This window comes from Megalopta genalis, unplaced genomic scaffold (assembly GCF_051020955.1).
Source record: "Megalopta genalis isolate 19385.01 unplaced genomic scaffold, iyMegGena1_principal scaffold0069, whole genome shotgun sequence".
Lineage (NCBI taxonomy): Eukaryota > Metazoa > Arthropoda > Insecta > Hymenoptera > Halictidae > Megalopta > Megalopta genalis.
In genome coordinates, this window is record NW_027476138.1 from 531,003 (window position 1) to 547,500 (window position 16,498).

The following is a 16,498-nucleotide window of genomic DNA, read 5'->3' on the forward strand; positions in this document are numbered from 1 at the left end:
CTTGCTTAACTAACGTTTCTACATAGGGATTAAGCATTTAGAACGAAATCTAATGTCAGAAAATGGCACTTTACTCTTGACATTTTTCGGTTTTTTCAATTTTCTGGAAAATCCTATCATTAGATTTTTTTAAAAATACGATATTCTTGCTTAACTAACGTTTTTACATAGGGATTAAGCATTTAGAACGAAATCTAATGTAGGAAAATGGTACTTTACTCTTGACCGGTACGTTGGGACTTTGAAAATATTCGGGCGTTCCAATCGCTCGTCTGTTGCATCATAGCGCGTCTCGGCGCAATCGACCGATTCGCTCGACCCATTATTTTCGATTTACGGCTAAAATAAATTTTTCTCGTTTTATTCAATAACATATTCTTGCTTAGATAACTTTTTTACATAGGGATTAAGCATTTAGAACGATATAATGTTTAAAATAAGGGCACTTTACTCTTGACATTTTACGGTTTTTTCAATTTTCTGAAAAATCCTATCATTAGATTTTTTTAAAAATACGATAATCTTGCATAACTAACGTTTCTACATAGGGATTAAGCATTTAGAACGAAATCTAATGTAGGAAAATGGTACTTTACTCTTGACCGGTACGTTGGGACTTTGAAAATATTCGGGCGTTCCAATCGCTCGTCTGTTGCATCATAGCGCGTCTCGGCGCAATCGACCGATTCGCTCGACCCATTATTTTCGATTTACGGCTAAAATAAATTTTTCTCATTTTATTCAATAACATATTCTTGCTTAGATAACTTTTTTACATAGGGATTAAGCATTTAGAACGATATAATGTTTAAAATAAGGGCACTTTACTCTTGACATTTTACGGTTTTTTCAATTTTCTGAAAAATCCTACCATTAGATTTTTTTAAAAATACGATATTCTTGCTTAACTAACGTTTCTACATAGGGATTAAGCATTTAGAACGAAATCTAATGTCAGAAAATGGCACTTTACTCTTGACATTTTTCGGTTTTTTCAATTTTCTGGAAAATCCTATCATTAGATTTTTTTAAAAATACGATATTCTTGCTTAACTAACGTTTTTACATAGGGATTAAGCATTTAGAACGAAATCTAATGTAGGAAAATGGTACTTTACTCTTGACCGGTACGTTGGGACTTTGAAAATATTCGGGCGTTCCAATCGCTCGTCTGTTGCATCATGGCGCGTCTCGGCGCAATCGACCGATTCGCTCGACCCATTATTTTCGATTTACGGCTAAAATAAATTTTTCTCATTTTATTCAATAACATATTCTTGCTTAGATAACTTTTTTACATAGGGATTAAGCATTTAGAACGATATAATGTTTAAAATAAGGGCACTTTACTCTTGACATTTTACGGTTTTTTCAATTTTCTGAAAAATCCTATCATTAGATTTTTTTAAAAATACGATAATCTTGCTTAACTAACGTTTCTACATAGGGATTAAGCATTTAGAACGAAATCTAATGTCAGAAAATGGCACTTTACTCTTGACATTTTTCGGTTTTTTCAATTTTCTGGAAAATCCTATCATTAGATTTTTTTAAAAATACGATATTCTTGCTTAACTAACGTTTTTACATAGGGATTAAGCATTTAGAACGAAATCTAATGTAGGAAAATGGTACTTTACTCTTGACCGGTACGTTGGGACTTTGAAAATATTCGGGCGTTCCAATCGCTCGTCTGTTGCATCATAGCGCGTCTCGGCGCAATCGACCGATTCGCTCGACCCATTATTTTCGATTTACGGCTAAAATAAATTTTTCTCGTTTTATTCAATAACATATTCTTGCTTAGATAACTTTTTTACATAGGGATTAAGCATTTAGAACGATATAATGTTTAAAATAAGGGCACTTTACTCTTGACATTTTACGGTTTTTTCAATTTTCTGAAAAATCCTATCATTAGATTTTTTTAAAAATACGATAATCTTGCATAACTAACGTTTCTACATAGGGATTAAGCATTTAGAACGAAATCTAATGTAGGAAAATGGTACTTTACTCTTGACCGGTACGTTGGGACTTTGAAAATATTCGGGCGTTCCAATCGCTCGTCTGTTGCATCATAGCGCGTCTCGGCGCAATCGACCGATTCGCTCGACCCATTATTTTCGATTTACGGCTAAAATAAATTTTTCTCATTTTATTCAATAACATATTCTTGCTTAGATAACTTTTTTACATAGGGATTAAGCATTTAGAACGATATAATGTTTAAAATAAGGGCACTTTACTCTTGACATTTTACGGTTTTTTCAATTTTCTGAAAAATCCTACCATTAGATTTTTTTAAAAATACGATATTCTTGCTTAACTAACGTTTCTACATAGGGATTAAGCATTTAGAACGAAATCTAATGTCAGAAAATGGCACTTTACTCTTGACATTTTTCGGTTTTTTCAATTTTCTGGAAAATCCTATCATTAGATTTTTTTAAAAATACGATATTCTTGCTTAACTAACGTTTTTACATAGGGATTAAGCATTTAGAACGAAATCTAATGTAGGAAAATGGTACTTTACTCTTGACCGGTACGTTGGGACTTTGAAAATATTCGGGCGTTCCAATCGCTCGTCTGTTGCATCATGGCGCGTCTCGGCGCAATCGACCGATTCGCTCGACCCATTATTTTCGATTTACGGCTAAAATAAATTTTTCTCATTTTATTCAATAACATATTCTTGCTTAGATAACTTTTTTACATAGGGATTAAGCATTTAGAACGATATAATGTTTAAAATAAGGGCACTTTACTCTTGACATTTTACGGTTTTTTCAATTTTCTGAAAAATCCTATCATTAGATTTTTTTAAAAATACGATATTCATGCTTAACTAACGTTTCTACATAGGGATTAAGCATTTAGAACGAAATCTAATGTCAGAAAATGGCACTTTACTCTTGACATTTTTCGGTTTTTTCAATTTTCTGGAAAATCCTATCATTAGATTTTTTTTAAAATACGATATTCTTGCTTAACTAACGTTTTTACATAGGGATTAAGCATTTAGAACGAAATCTAATGTAGGAAAATGGTACTTTACTCTTGACCGGTACGTTGGGACTTTGAAAATATTCGGGCGTTCCAATCGCTCGTCTGTTGCATCATGGCGCGTCTCGGCGCAATCGACCGATTCGCTCGACCCATTATTTTCGATTTACGGCTAAAATAAATTTTTCTCATTTTATTCAATAACATATTCTTGCTTAGATAACTTTTTTACATAGGGATTAAGCATTTAGAACGATATAATGTTTAAAATAAGGGCACTTTACTCTTGACATTTTACGGTTTTTTCAATTTTCTGAAAAATCCTACCATTAGATTTTTTTAAAAATACGATATTCTTGCTTAACTAACGTTTCTACATAGGGATTAAGCATTTAGAACGAAATCTAATGTCAGAAAATGGCACTTTACTCTTGACATTTTTCGGTTTTTTCAATTTTCTGGAAAATCCTATCATTAGATTTTTTTAAAAATACGATATTCTTGCTTAACTAACGTTTTTACATAGGGATTAAGCATTTAGAACGAAATCTAATGTAGGAAAATGGTACTTTACTCTTGACCGGTACGTTGGGACTTTGAAAATATTCGGGCGTTCCAATCGCTCGTCTGTTGCATCATAGCGCGTCTCGGCGCAATCGACCGATTCGCTCGACCCATTATTTTCGATTTACGGCTAAAATAAATTTTTCTCGTTTTATTCAATAACATATTCTTGCTTAGATAACTTTTTTACATAGGGATTAAGCATTTAGAACGATATAATGTTTAAAATAAGGGCACTTTACTCTTGACATTTTACGGTTTTTTCAATTTTCTGAAAAATCCTACCATTAGATTTTTTTAAAAATACGATATTCTTGCTTAACTAACGTTTCTACATAGGGATTAAGCATTTAGAACGAAATCTAATGTCAGAAAATGGCACTTTACTCTTGACATTTTTCGGTTTTTTCAATTTTCTGGAAAATCCTATCATTAGATTTTTTTAAAAATACGATATTCTTGCTTAACTAACGTTTTTACATAGGGATTAAGCATTTAGAACGAAATCTAATGTAGGAAAATGGTACTTTACTCTTGACCGGTACGTTGGGACTTTGAAAATATTCGGGCGTTCCAATCGCTCGTCTGTTGCATCATAGCGCGTCTCGGCGCAATCGACCGATTCGCTCGACCCATTATTTTCGATTTACGGCTAAAATAAATTTTTCTCATTTTATTCAATAACATATTCTTGCTTAGATAACTTTTTTACATAGGGATTAAGCATTTAGAACGATATAATGTTTAAAATAAGGGCACTTTACTCTTGACATTTTACGGTTTTTTCAATTTTCTGAAAAATCCTACCATTAGATTTTTTTAAAAATACGATATTCTTGCTTAACTAACGTTTCTACATAGGGATTAAGCATTTAGAACGAAATCTAATGTCAGAAAATGGCACTTTACTCTTGACATTTTTCGGTTTTTTCAATTTTCTGGAAAATCCTATCATTAGATTTTTTTAAAAATACGATATTCTTGCTTAACTAACGTTTTTACATAGGGATTAAGCATTTAGAACGAAATCTAATGTAGGAAAATGGTACTTTACTCTTGATCGGTACGTTGGGACTTAGAAAATATTCGGCCGTACGCGGCGCGTCTCGGCGCTTCGAACAGCTCCGGTGTCCCCATTATTTTCGATTTACGGCTAAAATAAATTTTTCTAATTTTTTTCAATAACATATTCTTGCTTAAATAACTTTTTTACATAGGGATTAAGCATTTAGAACGATATAATGTTTAAAATAAGGGCACTTTACTCTTGACATTTTACGGTTTTTTCAATTTTCTGAAAAATCCTATCATTAGATTTTTTTAAAAATACGATATTCTTGCTTAACTAACGTTTCTACATAGGGATTAAGCATTTAGAACGAAATCTAATGTCAGAAAATGGCACTTTACTCTTGACATTTTTCGGTTTTTTCAATTTTCTGGAAAATCCTATCATTAGATTTTTTTAAAAATACGATATTCTTGCTTAACTAACGTTTTTACATAGGGATTAAGCATTTAGAACGAAATCTAATGTAGGAAAATGGTACTTTACTCTTGACCGGTACGTTGGGACTTAGAAAATATTCGGGCGTTCCAATCGCTCGTCTGTTGCATCATAGCGCGTCTCGGCGCAATCGACCGATTCGCTCGACCCATTATTTTCGATTTACGGCTAAAATAAATTTTTCTCGTTTTATTCAATAACATATTCTTGCTTAGATAACTTTTTTACATAGGGATTAAGCATTTAGAACGATATAATGTTTAAAATAAGGGCACTTTACTCTTGACATTTTACGGTTTTTTCAATTTTCTGAAAAATCCTACCATTAGATTTTTTTAAAAATACGATATTCTTGCTTAACTAACGTTTCTACATAGGGATTAAGCATTTAGAACGAAATCTAATGTCAGAAAATGGCACTTTACTCTTGACATTTTTCGGTTTTTTCAATTTTCTGGAAAATCCTATCATTAGATTTTTTTAAAAATACGATATTCTTGCTTAACTAACGTTTTTACATAGGGATTAAGCATTTAGAACGAAATCTAATGTAGGAAAATGGTACTTTACTCTTGACCGGTACGTTGGGACTTTGAAAATATTCGGGCGTTCCAATCGCTCGTCTGTTGCATCATGGCGCGTCTCGGCGCAATCGACCGATTCGCTCGACCCATTATTTTCGATTTACGGCTAAAATAAATTTTTCTCATTTTATTCAATAACATATTCTTGCTTAGATAACTTTTTTACATAGGGATTAAGCATTTAGAACGATATAATGTTTAAAATAAGGGCACTTTACTCTTGACATTTTACGGTTTTTTCAATTTTCTGAAAAATCCTACCATTAGATTTTTTTAAAAATACGATATTCTTGCTTAACTAACGTTTCTACATAGGGATTAAGCATTTAGAACGAAATCTAATGTCAGAAAATGGCACTTTACTCTTGACATTTTTCGGTTTTTTCAATTTTCTGGAAAATCCTATCATTAGATTTTTTTAAAAATACGATATTCTTGCTTAACTAACGTTTTTACATAGGGATTAAGCATTTAGAACGAAATCTAATGTAGGAAAATGGTACTTTACTCTTGATCGGTACGTTGGGACTTTGAAAATATTCGGGCGTTCCAATCGCTCGTCTGTTGCATCATGGCGCGTCTCGGCGCAATCGACCGATTCGCTCGACCCATTATTTTCGATTTACGGCTAAAATAAATTTTTCTCATTTTATTCAATAACATATTCTTGCTTAGATAACTTTTTTACATAGGGATTAAGCATTTAGAACGATATAATGTTTAAAATAAGGGCACTTTACTCTTGACATTTTACGGTTTTTTCAATTTTCTGAAAAATCCTATCATTAGATTTTTTTAAAAATACGATAATCTTGCTTAACTAACGTTTCTACATAGGGATTAAGCATTTAGAACGAAATCTAATGTCAGAAAATGGCACTTTACTCTTGACATTTTTCGGTTTTTTCAATTTTCTGGAAAATCCTATCATTAGATTTTTTTTAAAATACGATATTCTTGCTTAACTAACGTTTTTACATAGGGATTAAGCATTTAGAACGAAATCTAATGTAGGAAAATGGTACTTTACTCTTGATCGGTACGTTGGGACTTAGAAAATATTCGGGCGTACGCGGCGCGCTCGGCGCTTCGAACAGCTCCGGTGTCCCCATTATTTTCGATTTACGGCTAAAATAAATTTTTCTCATTTTATTCAATAACATATTCTTGCTTAGATAACTTTTTTACATAGGGATTAAGCATTTAGAACGATATAATGTTTAAAATAAGGGCACTTTACTCTTGACATTTTACGGTTTTTTCAATTTTCTGAAAAATCCTATCATTAGATTTTTTTAAAAATACGATATTCTTGCTTAACTAACGTTTCTACATAGGGATTAAGCATTTAGAACGAAATCTAATGTCAGAAAATGGCACTTTACTCTTGACATTTTTCGGTTTTTTCAATTTTCTGGAAAATCCTATCATTAGATTTTTTTAAAAATACGATATTCTTGCTTAACTAACGTTTTTACATAGGGATTAAGCATTTAGAACGAAATCTAATGTAGGAAAATGGTACTTTACTCTTGACCGGTACGTTGGGACTTTGAAAATATTCGGGCGTTCCAATCGCTCGTCTGTTGCATCATGGCGCGTCTCGGCGCAATCGACCGATTCGCTCGACCCATTATTTTCGATTTACGGCTAAAATAAATTTTTCTCATTTTATTCAATAACATATTCTTGCTTAGATAACTTTTTTACATAGGGATTAAGCATTTAGAACGATATAATGTTTAAAATAAGGGCACTTTACTCTTGACATTTTACGGTTTTTTCAATTTTCTGAAAAATCCTATCATTAGATTTTTTTAAAAATACGATATTCATGCTTAACTAACGTTTCTACATAGGGATTAAGCATTTAGAACGAAATCTAATGTCAGAAAATGGCACTTTACTCTTGACATTTTTCGGTTTTTTCAATTTTCTGGAAAATCCTATCATTAGATTTTTTTTAAAATACGATATTCTTGCTTAACTAACGTTTTTACATAGGGATTAAGCATTTAGAACGAAATCTAATGTAGGAAAATGGTACTTTACTCTTGACCGGTACGTTGGGACTTTGAAAATATTCGGGCGTTCCAATCGCTCGTCTGTTGCATCATGGCGCGTCTCGGCGCAATCGACCGATTCGCTCGACCCATTATTTTCGATTTACGGCTAAAATAAATTTTTCTCATTTTATTCAATAACATATTCTTGCTTAGATAACTTTTTTACATAGGGATTAAGCATTTAGAACGATATAATGTTTAAAATAAGGGCACTTTACTCTTGACATTTTACGGTTTTTTCAATTTTCTGAAAAATCCTACCATTAGATTTTTTTAAAAATACGATATTCTTGCTTAACTAACGTTTCTACATAGGGATTAAGCATTTAGAACGAAATCTAATGTCAGAAAATGGCACTTTACTCTTGACATTTTTCGGTTTTTTCAATTTTCTGGAAAATCCTATCATTAGATTTTTTTAAAAATACGATATTCTTGCTTAACTAACGTTTTTACATAGGGATTAAGCATTTAGAACGAAATCTAATGTAGGAAAATGGTACTTTACTCTTGACCGGTACGTTGGGACTTTGAAAATATTCGGGCGTTCCAATCGCTCGTCTGTTGCATCATGGCGCGTCTCGGCGCAATCGACCGATTCGCTCGACCCATTATTTTCGATTTACGGCTAAAATAAATTTTTCTCATTTTATTCAATAACATATTCTTGCTTAGATAACTTTTTTACATAGGGATTAAGCATTTAGAACGATATAATGTTTAAAATAAGGGCACTTTACTCTTGACATTTTACGGTTTTTTCAATTTTCTGAAAAATCCTACCATTAGATTTTTTTAAAAATACGATATTCTTGCTTAACTAACGTTTCTACATAGGGATTAAGCATTTAGAACGAAATCTAATGTCAGAAAATGGCACTTTACTCTTGACATTTTTCGGTTTTTTCAATTTTCTGGAAAATCCTATCATTAGATTTTTTTAAAAATACGATATTCTTGCTTAACTAACGTTTTTACATAGGGATTAAGCATTTAGAACGAAATCTAATGTAGGAAAATGGTACTTTACTCTTGATCGGTACGTTGGGACTTTGAAAATATTCGGGCGTTCCAATCGCTCGTCTGTTGCATCATAGCGCGTCTCGGCGCAATCGACCGATTCGCTCGACCCATTATTTTCGATTTACGGCTAAAATAAATTTTTCTCATTTTATTCAATAACATATTCTTGCTTAGATAACTTTTTTACATAGGGATTAAGCATTTAGAACGATATAATGTTTAAAATAAGGGCACTTTACTCTTGACATTTTACGGTTTTTTCAATTTTCTGAAAAATCCTACCATTAGATTTTTTTAAAAATACGATATTCTTGCTTAACTAACGTTTTTACATAGGGATTAAGCATTTAGAACGAAATCTAATGTAGGAAAATGGTACTTTACTCTTGACCGGTACGTTGGGACTTTGAAAATATTCGGGCGTTCCAATCGCTCGTCTGTTGCATCATAGCGCGTCTCGGCGCAATCGACCGATTCGCTCGACCCATTATTTTCGATTTACGGCTAAAATAAATTTTTCTCATTTTATTCAATAACATATTCTTGCTTAGATAACTTTTTTACATAGGGATTAAGCATTTAGAACGATATAATGTTTAAAATAAGGGCACTTTACTCTTGACATTTTACGGTTTTTTCAATTTTCTGAAAAATCCTACCATTAGATTTTTTTAAAAATACGATATTCTTGCTTAACTAACGTTTCTACATAGGGATTAAGCATTTAGAACGAAATCTAATGTCAGAAAATGGCACTTTACTCTTGACATTTTTCGGTTTTTTCAATTTTCTGGAAAATCCTATCATTAGATTTTTTTAAAAATACGATATTCTTGCTTAACTAACGTTTTTACATAGGGATTAAGCATTTAGAACGAAATCTAATGTAGGAAAATGGTACTTTACTCTTGATCGGTACGTTGGGACTTTGAAAATATTCGGGCGTTCCAATCGCTCGTCTGTTGCATCATAGCGCGTCTCGGCGCAATCGACCGATTCGCTCGACCCATTATTTTCGATTTACGGCTAAAATAAATTTTTCTCATTTTATTCAATAACATATTCTTGCTTAGATAACTTTTTTACATAGGGATTAAGCATTTAGAACGATATAATGTTTAAAATAAGGGCACTTTACTCTTGACATTTTACGGTTTTTTCAATTTTCTGAAAAATCCTACCATTAGATTTTTTTAAAAATACGATATTCTTGCTTAACTAACGTTTCTACATAGGGATTAAGCATTTAGAACGAAATCTAATGTCAGAAAATGGCACTTTACTCTTGACATTTTTCGGTTTTTTCAATTTTCTGGAAAATCCTATCATTAGATTTTTTTAAAAATACGATATTCTTGCTTAACTAACGTTTTTACATAGGGATTAAGCATTTAGAACGAAATCTAATGTAGGAAAATGGTACTTTACTCTTGATCGGTACGTTGGGACTTTGAAAATATTCGGGCGTTCCAATCGCTCGTCTGTTGCATCATAGCGCGTCTCGGCGCAATCGACCGATTCGCTCGACCCATTATTTTCGATTTACGGCTAAAATAAATTTTTCTCATTTTATTCAATAACATATTCTTGCTTAGATAACTTTTTTACATAGGGATTAAGCATTTAGAACGATATAATGTTTAAAATAAGGGCACTTTACTCTTGACATTTTACGGTTTTTTCAATTTTCTGAAAAATCCTACCATTAGATTTTTTTAAAAATACGATATTCTTGCTTAACTAACGTTTCTACATAGGGATTAAGCATTTAGAACGAAATCTAATGTCAGAAAATGGCACTTTACTCTTGACATTTTTCGGTTTTTTCAATTTTCTGGAAAATCCTATCATTAGATTTTTTTAAAAATACGATATTCTTGCTTAACTAACGTTTTTACATAGGGATTAAGCATTTAGAACGAAATCTAATGTAGGAAAATGGTACTTTACTCTTGATCGGTACGTTGGGACTTAGAAAATATTCGGCCGTACGCGGCGCGTCTTTTTTTTTTTTTTTTTTTTTTTTTTTTTTTTTTTTTTTTTTTTTGTTTAACGTGGGGGAAATCTGCTGGTCAGACACCCCCGTCCCGCCCGAGGGGCGGGGCGGGGGTAGTGCGGGTTTTGACCCGCTAAAACCCCCACGGCGGCCTAGGGCGCTGGCGAGTAGCGGGGGAGCCACGGGAACTCTTACAGAACACAACCGCGGCTCCCCCTCGCCTGGCCGGCCACCAGGATGGAATGGCGATGGCCGGCCGCGTCCCGGGGGGGAGATTTATACTCCCCCCATGAATCATCTTGCTTCGGCGGTGCGGGGGACCGCACCCCACACCGCCTCGTCACTCCCACTTTGGGGAGGACAGCTTCAGTTGGGGGGGGGGGGGTTGGCGGGCGGCGGGCAATTAAACCAGTAATCTGGTACACCCGCCGCCCGCCTATTCTCATCTGCTCGGGGAGGGGGGCTCTAGGCGTGGGCGCACACGCCGCACCCCCCGCTCACGGCGACCCCGCTCGGCAGCCTCCTTCTGCAGCATCACCTCTTCGCAGAAGGCGATGGCTGCCGCCCATTTTCTTGGGCTCTCCAGCATGGCCCCAACTAAGCTGGAGAGAGCGAGGTCGCGACCAACTTCCCGTCTTAGGACTCGGCGCAGCACTGAAAAGGCGGGGCATACCTCCAGTGTATGCTGCGCCGAGTCCTCCTCCGCGCCACAGTGGTGGCACACCGTCGTCGCTTCCCGACCGATGCGACACAGGTACACACCGAAGCAGCCATGCCCGGTGAACACCTGCGTCGCACGGTAGGTGAGCCTGCCAAACCGCCTCTCCCGCCACGAGGTGAAGTGTGGCAGGAGAGCCCCAGGGACGCGCTCGCCGGCATGGGAACAAAGCTCCGCATGCCATCTGGCGAGCGCTAGTCCCCGGGCCTGGAGTTCGAAGCCGTCGACCGCCTCCCGCTCCGGCGGGTCCCCCCGAGCCCGGCCAGCGATGCATATGCGCCTATAGACATAGGCGCGCATCGCCGCCTGCAGCTCGAAGGGAATTTCTCCCGCCAGAGCAAGCGCCGCCACGGTAGACGCGGTGCGGTAACCCCGTATGAGGCGAAGGGCCATTTGCCTCTGAAGCCGGCGCAACAACAAAGTGATGCGCCGGCTTGCCCTCGCGGACGGCCCCCAGATCGGGGCGCCGTACAAGGCCATGGACCGCACCACGCCCAGGTATAGGCGACGCACCATGTTATCCGGTCCCCCGAGATTGGGCAACAGGCGGCCGAGCGAGGCCGCCGCCCTCTCAACTCGGGGGACGAGGCGGCCGAAATGCGCCCCGAATCTCCAGTGGCTGTCGAGGATCAGTCCGAGATACTTGATCTCGGACTTCACCTCGACGCAGGCTCCTCCAACCCAGATCCACGATCCGGCCGGTGGCCGCGACCGAGGCCGTCCAAACCAGACGGCCTCGGCCTTCTCCGGGGCCATCTTCAGCCCCAGATCGTGGATCTTCGCGACGACGGCTGCCACCGCAACCTCCGCTCGTCGGATGGTCCTCTCGAAGGTGTCCCCGACGGTGACCACTAACGTGTCGTCCGCATAGCAGACGACAGTGGCACCGTCGGGCAGGGAGGCCCTCAGGACTGCGTTATATCCCAGGTCCCACAGGAGTGGTCCTAACACGGACCCCTGTGGGACCCCGCAGTCCACTTCCCTCCGTATCGTCCCGTACCGGCCCGGGTATTCCACCCACCTGTCCCGCAGGTAGGCCCCGATCACCCGCCTCAGATAGGGAGGCACCTGGTGTTCAACCAGGGCCTCCCTAATGGCGGACCAGGGCAGGGTGTTAAATGCATTGACGATGTCGATCGACACCGCCAAACACACCCCGCCCCGTGCCACGGCATTGTCCGAGAGGGACTTTAGACGGTCGATTGCGTCGACCGTCGATCGCCCCTCCCGGAAGCCGAACTGGCAGTCCGCCAGATCGGGGCCAACGCGGGACAGGTGCCTGGCGAGGCGGGCAGCAATGATCTTTTCAAAGATCTTGCCCACCTCGTCCAGGAGGCAAATGGGCCGGTACGCGGAGGGAGAATCCGCAGGCCTCCCATCCTTCTTTAAGAGGACCATCCGACTTCTCCTCCAGAGGTCCGGGAACACCCCGGACCTCAGGAGCCCGGAGAAGAGGCTTCTGAGCCTCCCGCCCAGGACGCTCATGGCAAGCAACCAGACCCGGCCGGGGATACCGTCCGGCCCCGGGGCAGTATTCTTGCCCCGAAGCCATTTGACTACCCCGGCCATTTCCTCCGGCGCGACCTCCAGATCCGGGGACCACTCATGTCCCTCTAGCTGAGGGACGGGCCGGGACGCCTCCCCGCTGACGGGGAATAGCGCGTCCACGACCCGTCCGAGCATCCCCGGATCCAGGCTTTCCGTCAGAGGGGGCGCCCAGGGACGTAAACGTCCCATCGCCATTTTGTATGGGCGCCCCCACGGATCTCGGTTCAGAGACCCGAGAAAGTCGCGCCAGGCCTGGCTCTTCGCCTGCCTGATGGCCAGCTGCAGGGCGACCACCTTCTCCCTGTATCGCCCATACAGCCGGATAGCCAGCTCCACGTCGGAACGTCGTCGTCGACGGGCGCGGGCGTACTGGCGTCGCGCGCGGATGCACTCTGTGCGTAAATCCGCTATCGCGCGCGACCACCAGTACACCGCCTTCCTCGGGAAGACCCTGGCCCGGGGCATGGCGACGTCGCAAATCGACGTCATTGCGCCCCGGAACCAATGGGCCTCCCTTGTCCCGTCGACTGGCCCGGCCGGTGTTGCCGGCCAGGCCACGACGTGGGCTGCCGCCATCAGAGCGTCCTGGTCGAGGCGCTTCAGCGCCCACCGTGGCTGAGGCGATCCCTCATCAGCGGGGCGACGTCGGGGCGTCGATGGGGCGGCGGAGAGGCCGAGAACAATGTATCTGTGGTCGGACAGCGTCTCGACCTCCTCCGCCACCCTCCACCCCGTAATACGGCGCACGGCCGGGGGCGTTGCCCATGACAGGTCAACGATGGACCCCCCGTTATACCGCACGCACGTATGGACCGAGCCCGTGTTTAGAAGACAGAGTCCGAGTCCCGCCGCCCAATCAAGCACCTCCCGGCCCCTCGGGTCCGTCCTGGGGGAACCCCAAGCTGAAGACTTGGCGTTGAAGTCCCCCAGGACCAGCACCGGACGCGGCTGGCAGCGAGAGACGCATCTCCCCACCACGTCCAGATACTGTTCATACTCCACGAGGGACCACCTCGGAGGTGCGTAGATCGCCACAACCACGGTGCCGCCCCAGTCAACGGCCAGGTATCCCCGGCCGCGCTCGATAACGGAGCACGCCGGGGACCCCGGCCGGCCTGCCCATATTATAACGACGGAGCCGTCCAAGTCCCCCATCCAATGTGGATGGTCGGGGACCCGGTACGGCTCCGCCGCTACGGCCAACCCGGCACCCCGCTCGGCCAGGAATTGCACAAAAAGGTCTTGTGCCCTGACCGAGCGGTTCAGGTTGGCCTGAATAATAGGGCCAGTAGGCCCCATTACTCCGGCGCCTCAATCTCCATCGCTGCCGCGGGAGCGGTGGCGTCTGGGGTTTTATCAGCCCCAACCGCCCCCGCGGGCGCGACGGTGGCATCCTTGGGTGCCGGATCCTTTGTTTTAGGAGCTGCCACGGCGGCTGCCGCCTTGGCCGTCGTGGTTCTCCTCCCCCTGCTTCCTCTGCCGCGTCTCGCGCTGGCAGGGCACGCCCGGCTGCCGAGGCGGTGGCCGGCCGGCTTGCCAGCACCCGCGCAAAGCGGGCACTTTGGCTTTTCTGTGCAGCCAGCCACCTTATGGTCCTGACTGCCGCACCCGAAACAGCAGCCGGACCGATCCTCGGCCGCAGTGCACCGCTGCCTCGTGTGGCCTAAGCCAAAGCAGCGGTAGCACTGCAAGGGCCGGGCGCTGAGGGCCTCCACCGTCGCCTGGGTCCAGCCCACCGTCAGTTTGCCGGCGACCGCGACTTTACGTGCGGCCGCGGCAGGGCACTGGACCCAGAGGGTGCCCAAACCAGAGGGGGAAGACCGGATTTCGCCGGTCTTCACATCCCCCCGGTCGCACCCTCCCACACGGGCGACAGCTGCGGCGACCTCCACCGGCGTGGTCGAGTCGACCAGGCCGCGCACCCTAAGGTCGGCCTTTTTGATTGGGCGCGCGACCTTCACGCCGGTCCCTGCCAGCGCGTCAGCCATCTTAGAGGCCAGGGCAGTGGCCTTGGCTGCTCCATCGGCTCCGGGGACCTCCAAAATTATTGCCCCCGTCACCGCTCTCCTGGGCTTCAGCGAGGCGATGCCAAGTTCTGCCAGGTCTATTTTGGACCTGGCAGTGGCCATCGCCTCGGCGTAACTCATCGCCCCGCCGGCCGGTACCGTTAGAGTAACGGCAGCCGTGCGGGGCGGACGTGGCGGCAGGGGAGCCCTTTTGGGAGCAGCCGGTGCCACCCGCCTCGCCGCCCTCTGGGTCAAAGCAGCCTTGGCAGCTGCCGCAGGTTTATCTGCGGCAGCCGCCCTTTTGGCCTTCCGGCCAACTACCTTTGACCACACCTCAGTTGGAGGTGTGGTGGAGGGCGGCGCAACAGTGGGGGCGGGCTGCATTTGTGTCGCCTTAGCGACCACAGTCGCTCCCCCACTGCCACCCTTTTTCTTTCCCCCCCTCCTGTCCATCGGCAGGGGTGGGGCTGGCGGCACGGGTGCCGCCGATCGCGGGCCTCGCACCCGCGGGACCAGCTCCCTTCTGAACGATGCCAATTTGGCATCGATAAGGGAGCCGATCTGTGCCAGCAAGTCGGCTGGCACAGCCGCGGGTGGGGGCGAGGACCCTCCTCGCCCAGGTGACTGGGGCCCCCGAGCGCCGATAACCGGCAGCAACCCCTTGCCCCCATCAGGGGGCAGCGGCGGAGCCATCCCGGCAACAGCCGGCCCCGCCTCCACCGCTTGACGGAGTCGGGCGACCTCCGCCCGTAACTCCGCCAACTGCTCCCTCAATGAGGCATTTTCGGCCTCTAAGAGCCGGGTGGCGCTGGGAGCCGACCGAACTGCCAGCTCCGCTACGCCCACCCGGCTGTTCAGGGCCGCCGTCCGGAGGGACCGCACCGCGCTGGCCTTCAGTCCCGTCGCGGCACTGGATATCCTGGCCACTACGCGGCGCGTCTCGGCGCTTCGAACAGCTCCGGTGTCCCCATTATTTTCGATTTACGGCTAAAATAAATTTTTCTAATTTTTTTCAATAACATATTCTTGCTTAAATAACTTTTTTACATAGGGATTAAGCATTTAGAACGATACATTGTTTAAAATAATGGCACTTTACTCTTGACATTTTACGGTTTTTTCAATTTTCTGAAAAATCCTATCATTAGATTTTTTTAAAAATACGATATTCTTGCTTAACTAACGTTTCTACATAGGGATTAAGCATTTAGAACGAAATCTAATGTCAGAAAATGGCACTTTACTCTTGACATTTTTCGGTTTTTTCAATTTTCTGGAAAATCCTATCATTAGATTTTTTTAAAAATACGATATTCTTGCTTAACTAACGTTTTTACATAGGGATTAAGCATTTAGAACGAAATCTAATGTAGGAAAATGGTACTTTACTCTTGATCGGTACGTTGGGACTTAGAAAATATTCGGCCGTACGCGGCGCGTCTCGGCGCTTCGAACAGCTCCGGTGTCCCCATTATTT